The sequence below is a fragment of the Uloborus diversus genome, chromosome 1 (assembly GCF_026930045.1).
Source record: "Uloborus diversus isolate 005 chromosome 1, Udiv.v.3.1, whole genome shotgun sequence".
Classification (NCBI taxonomy): Eukaryota; Metazoa; Arthropoda; class Arachnida; order Araneae; family Uloboridae; genus Uloborus; species Uloborus diversus.
The window spans coordinates 201,319,900-201,327,023 of record NC_072731.1 but is presented as its reverse complement, the minus strand read 5'-3'; the positions used below and the strand labels follow the sequence as shown (position 1 = coordinate 201,327,023).

The 7,124-nt window shown below is 35.7% G+C and overlaps 1 non-coding gene across 1 annotated transcript; it reads right to left on the bottom strand.

Annotated features, from left to right (window-relative positions):
- Positions 1-5,926: 5,926 nt before the first annotated feature.
- Positions 5,927-5,998, bottom strand: Trnag-ucc (transfer RNA glycine (anticodon UCC)). The gene has a single exon. It is a non-coding gene; the product is annotated as a tRNA-Gly (tRNA).
- Between the last annotated feature and the right edge of the window lie 1,126 nt (positions 5,999-7,124).

The window sequence follows — 7,124 nt, the reverse complement described above, 5'->3', positions numbered from 1 at the left end:
AGGGGCCTTAGTCTGTCGGAAATCAGGTGAAACTTTATGAAACTTAGGCTTGGCTACCGGAGTTTCGAGTAATTTAGTTCACAACGTCAACAAGGTAACATATCGATTTACTTAAACTAATATTTTTAGATGTAGTTTAAGAATATTGGGCTGCCGCTGGCTTTAAAAGCCTTATGCTTTAAAACATATGATTCCGCAAGTCACAAAGAAAAAAAAAGTAGACCACTGGTTTAAAGCAAAAACTGTGTTTATAATTGAAGAGTACAGAGCAGAAAAGCGAAATTTCAATATTTCCACTGTTTAAGAAAAATTTAAAACCAAGCCTTTCCTTATTGCACAATGACAGTAAACTTTTATTTGGTTTTTCGCCTTGATTCTTCTTTTTTCTTACCTGTTTAAATACAGCAACAAAACAAAAACTCAGCAATGCCAGATTAAAAACTCAACTCGAACAAAATAAAGTTTTAAAAAATGCAAAAATTACGTTTTGCCTTTCCTCTTTGCACTCTTCAAATGTGCTTATATAGAAATACTAAATCTCTTTCTCAGTATGAAACGTAAAATGCAATTATTGTTTACTTGAAGGTTATTTTGATAGTTTTAAAATTTTATCATATATTTTAACAAAGGTATTATTTATTTACTTATATATTTATTTTTGAAATTTTACCTAAATACTTGCAGAAAGCGATCAGTATTATATAACTGTGACTGATGAGCTTTATGTTGTCAAAAGTAATACAGGGTTGCCAACCTTGGAGAAACAATTTGAGGAGCATCTGTGGTGATTTTGAGGAGCAATTTAAAATTTTGAGGAGCAGTTTGGTATTTTGTATAAAAATCAATAAAAACAACTGAGACCACTTACTAGAATTGTTTTATAGCTTTAATAAATCATTTTAAGCACGAGTAGAAAAATAGTTATTTTTAAATAAATAAAACAGCTTTAAACATAATTTCAATATTTGAGTATAAGCATCTTTAATTTACCATATTTACATGTTTTTTATGATGAAATAGAAAAATTTAAACTTAATAACTTTCGGCAGCGAAATGTGGAGCAAAGGAACTTCTTTGCGGAGCCGCGGAGCTTCGCCATTTTGTGGAGTAGTTGGCAACCCTGGAATGTAACTCTGAGCGTAGTTTTAAACTGTTTGTTTGTTTTTATTTATTTATTATTGAGCAATCACGATTGCTTATTGTTCTCACTTGACCGTCCTTGATGTTCCGGTTCCTTTTTCAGCTTGGACCTGAGGCCTGCAGAGCCACTGTCCACCGGCGGCGGCGTGGCTGGTCCTGAGCACTGTCCCCCGGAATCCACTTTTGCTGGGCGGTGGCGTCCATGTCCTACACACACGAACGCCTACACACACACACACGAACGCCTACACACACACACACACACACACACACACGAACGCCTACACACACACACACACACACACGAACGCCTACACACACACACGAACGCCTACACGCACACGCACGTACACAACACTCACTCACACACATGCATACATACACTTACGCACCCACACACGAACGCCTACACACACACACACACACACACGAACGCCTACACACACACACACACACACACGAACGCCTACACACACACACGAACACCTACACACACACACGAACACCTACACGCACACGCACGTACACAACACTCACTCACACACATGCATACATACATTTACGCACCCACACACATGCGCGTACACAAACACACACGCTCGTGATTGCGAAAAACATAATTTGAATTCAAGATGCCAAAAATTCAAATTAATTTTTTTACCTTTTTTTATTCATTTATTTATATTTATTTATTTTGGATACGTAACGCATGGTGATCCAATTAAAAAATTTTGGGATCAAGTTTTACCCGTTAAAATAATTGCATTTATTTATTTTTTGAAACCTAAATATAGAAATTCAAAAGGAAAAACTAAAACTTTCGTCATAAAAACAGATTAGACTTCCTATCTTATCAACACAGAAGAACCTTTTTGTCTTTTAGAGGCTTTTTCGTAAATAAACCAAACGGAAGTAAAAACAAAACACACCCGGAAATCTTCGATAAAAGGAAAAAGACAGCTGGCTTCACACATTTTTGTCACACGGGACCCATTTTCGCCGAGTCATAATGTTTCTAACTGCCTTTTACGAGGGGCCTACCTTTTAATGCACCATTACTTCCAAACCCTTCTTAGGCCCTGAAACAGCATTTTTATAGTGATTTTATAAATTGCCCTTTCATCGCCTTGGCCATTTTCAAATTTATAAAGGAACTATCAGGAAGAACGGGTTTCTTTCACTTGTGCTTTACCCCTGCGTGAGTTTTTATGTTACCTATCGTGTATTTAAAAAAAAAAAAAAAAAACTTCCAGTGAGAAGTTCTTCCGTGCGGGTTTACGCCGCGGGCAACTATAGTTTTATAACAACTTGCTTGTCTGTTCTGAACGCCAGTGCTTGTCTTAAAATTTGAAGTTTGCCGTGCCACATAAAAAGTGCAATAAAATAAGCCCGTAAATGGGTTATTTGTGGTTGTTTCTGGAAGTATAAATTTATTCGCTGGGTTTTAGATTTGATGAATTGAAGAGAGGGAATAAAGAATTAATAAATAAATATTTTCACTACTAAATATTATTCTAATGCGTTTCAAGCTAATTGATTAAAAAATAAATAAAATGTGATAAGTGAAACAAAAAAAAAAAAAAAAAAAAAATATGTCCTTCGCAGAATAATATTCGTTTATTCTTTGCCGCATCACCTTTATCTTTATCTTCTTTATCTTTACTACTAATAAAGCTGAATGTCCCACTGCCTGTCCGGATCTCTGTCTGTCAGGATCTCTGTGACGCGCATAGTGCCTAGACCGTTCGGCCGATTTTCATGAAATTTGGCACAAAGTTAGTTTGTAGCATGTGGATGTGCACCTCGAAGCGATTTTTCGAAAATTCGATGTGGTTCTTTTTCTAATCCAATTTTAAGAACAAAAATATCATAAGATGGACGAGTAAATTACGAAATTATCATAACGTGGAACCGTAGCATGGGTACAAGCCAATTGGCGAGAAAATTCACCATACATTATTTGTAAATATACAGGCGAACCAAAAGACCTTTTAATTTTCTATTACGGGCAAAGCCGTGCGGGTACCACTAGGTATTAATAAAAAAGCTCAAAGTCACTCTGTCTGGATGTCTGTAGGATGTCTGGATCTCTGTGACGCGCATAGCGCCTAGACCGTTCGGCCGATTTTCATGAAATTTGGCAAAGTTAGTTTGTAGCATGGGGGTGTGCACCTAAAAGCGATTTTTCGAAAATTCGATTTTGTTCTTTTTCTGTTTCAATTTTAAGAACATTTTCCGGAGCAAAATTATCATAAGATGTACGAGTAAATTACGAAATTACCATGACGTGGAATGGGAGAGCGAATGAACATAGCCAAGTGGCGAGAAATCCGTCATCCATTATTTGTAAATATGCAGGAAAACCGAGTGACCTTTTTATTTTCAACTACGGGAAAATCCGTGCGGATACCACAAGTCATATATATAACAGCGAATTATCAAGTAACGCTGACCACCAACAATGAAACTCTTGCCACGGCATGATAATTTGAAAATATTTTTTGGCAAAGTTTGACATGCAGGGAAATGCTTTATTTTGACAAGGCTGAACTGGATCCGGTAACTTCAACTCTTTTACTGGTAAGACGAGATTTAATGAGAATGAGGAAACGAAAAGTGGTCAGTAATGAACGCTATCTACTAGAGTTTAGGGTTAATCAACCAGACCAGCGTTTCTTAATTTCTTTGATCAGTGAAACCCTTTTTTATGCTCACTTTTTTCGTGGAACCCCTGCTGTTTCAATAGTTTGCAGTGGCGTAGCCAGTATTCTGTTTTGGAGAATTCCCAGGTACCTCAAAGAGACTATCTCACTAACTATTTGTCATTAAATCGCTAATTAAATATACATAATTATAGATCATTTTAATTATTGTTGATTGTTAATTATTATATCTCATTGTAAAATACCAGTACACCCCTATTTGTGATTTTGAGAAATACTCGGAATTGTTTAAAAGGGATAACAACCTCAGAATTTATGCATCAGTTATATGATTAAAATATCTTCTTAATTAGGAAAAGAAATTCTGATGTGCTTTACCAACAAAAGTGTTAATAATTCACCAAAATTTACGTAGAAAATTATTTAAACCTTAAAATTAAAAAAATTAAAATATCGCTTATTTTTTAACAATTTTTTATGTGTTTTTACAAATCAGAGTTTTTGATGTCACTGTGTGTTCCCTCAGACAGAACTAGATTGTCCTTTCAACTGCTGCCACAGATCCTTTTCTTTTTTCACTCCAGAGTCCCCCGTACCTGCCACTATTTGTGGCTTAACCAGTTGGATGGAACCCTTAAGACAGCTACGATTTTTTGGAACCAGAGCTGTAACCGAGCAATCCCTGGTCCAGCATCCCAAGAGGTATCGAATCACTTGGAGGACTTTGTGACCACGAGTATATTAACGTGCCCCAGTCACCATTAATGAAGACGGTGGATCTTCGACCAGCGAGGATCGAATCCGGGAAGCTCCGCTCACAAGTCCGATGCCTTTACCGATCAGGCCACCATGGCCTTGCCATAGATACTGGGAGAGTGGCTAGTATCAGGAGCAAAACATTTGAAATAGATGTCGAAAATCGTAATTTATGGCAATATTTGGTAATATTTTAGGAGAGGGATTTGGGGTGCTTTCCCGAAATTTATGCAACCCAAATCCCTCCCTGCCCCCACCCCCCAAGGAATCTACTTTTAAAACTATTTTTGGCGATATTTGGGACTCGATAGCTTCTTCCGGAACTTTTCCAAAATTGAAAACTTTAAATCCCAATTTTATATTACCTTTGGAGACATTAGCTGAAAAATGGGCGTTTTGGGATTGTTCTCGAAAAAGTTCCAAAGTTAAAACCTTAGAGGCACCATGTCATGTTATTTTTGATAGTCAAAAATTTGCATTATTTTAGGCCGAGAAATAAAATTGTTCCCATAGTGGTTATTCCAGATGGGTAATAATGCTTGGATTAGATGCGAAAGTGACAGTAAATATATTTTTGACAAAGGTTATTTTTGCCGATTTTTTAAGTGACAAATTTAAAAGGTGTGAAAGGAAAATGTACAAATCTCATGGAACCCCCGAGAAAGCTCCGTGGAACCATGGGGTTCCCTGGAACATAATTTAAGAAACGCTGAACTAGACAATTGCTTCGTTCAAAGGTAGAAGCAATTTTTACCCGTCATACCATAACTGGCGATTTTCTAGTTTATAGATAGTGATGTGTAAAGCTTATCTGTAAAATATTTTATTTCACCTTCGAGTCACTTAAATTAAGAAAAAAGGAATTGATTAACTACTCAATTCAAAAGAAAATGTACATGAAACCCTATCCCCAAGTACGAGACCATCCAAAAATTTGATCAAAGTATTTGATTCACAACCCTTTCAAATTTACCTCTCTAAAAATTAATGGCGCACTCTGCGTTAGGACCTACCCCCCCCCCTGGTCAGCACCCCTGGTTTACCTGCATATTTTTCAGTACTATTAAGAAAAAAATCATTAACTGAAAGGTCCCATTGATTCACCAAATGTCCCATTGATTCACCAAAAACCAAGAAGAGCTCGCAGTCGTAAGTAATGTTTAACAACATCATTTGCTTTGCATTAGTAATGAAGAACCATCTAATAAATTTCAAGATAAATTTTCAATTGCTTTTGAATAAGATTTCTCAAACGAGAAATTATCATGCGAGGGGCAAAGAGAAAACTAATTTTTTCTTTTTTTGCAATAAGTATCATGGGGTGAATTTACGCTTCTTGAAATTTTTCTAAAAGAGAGAAAAAGTACTGCGTCGGCCGGGAGTCGAACCCGGGTCAACTGCTTGGAAGGCAGCTATGCTAACCGTTATACCACCGACGCTGCGATTGCTGGATGTCTGTTTAAAGTTAAATGGAGATAATATAGGCCAATAACCGCCAGGTGAGTTCAGATAGCAGTAATGCGCATTAGACGTTGCTATGGAAACGGGGTTGTGAGGAAAGCAGTGACCTCTTCAGCTTCCTTTTACCACTTCCAGCGCATCTCCGTCACTCCGTCTCAGTTGTACGGCTGGATTAACTTAGGCTCTTCGCCCTCTTCTACCTATCCTTCCCATTTTTCTCCCTCCATCCCGTATAACTTGAGCATTTTTTTTATACGCTGGGTTAAAAAGGAAGAAATTTGAGCAGAATGAATGCATTTGAGTGTTGCAACAATAGTTTTCGGAATTTCTATTTTGTAAATTTATAAGGTAAATATAAATTTTAAAAAAAGCTGAACACTTTCGGGCACAATCTTGAACTATTTAAATTCAGTTCGAGAGAACAAATTTCGAATTATATTTTCTTACACAACACAGGTATTTTAAATTTCAAGAAGTTAACTACACAACATACATTACTTAAATTAAGTTGTTTCAAATATCTGTACCAATTAATCTGCAAAAAGAGAAGATTAAAAAGGGAAATTTTTCAGATTTTCTTAAAAGTATTCACCATGTCTTTACAAAACGATTTAGTAATTATTAGAAAGATCGAGACAAGCTGAGATTTTTTTTTCTTTCATTGAATGTAAAAGTAACGAAAAAAAAAATTCTCACAAAATAAATGTATTTTAGTGCCTTGACGAATATGGGTTTTAGAACTAGTCTTTTTTGGAAATGAGGAAAAAAGTAAAAAAAAAAAACATATAAGAACTTTCGAGTTGATAAAATTTAATGATTTCAATTTGGCACGAAAGAACACATTTAAAGTTATGTTTCCTTATACCCTGCAGGTTTTAAAAGGTAAATTGCGCACATAAATTGTTTCAAGTACCAGTATCAATCAATTTGTAGAAAGAAAAATAGTTAATAAAAGTAATTCTTCAGTTTTCATTAAAAGTTTCAACCATGCCTTTACAAAATTAGTTGTTAAATGTAATAAATTAATTGAAGGTTGAATTAATTAAAAACTTGGCGTACGTATGCAGCCAATTTCTACTGTATATGTGTATGTACGTATATATT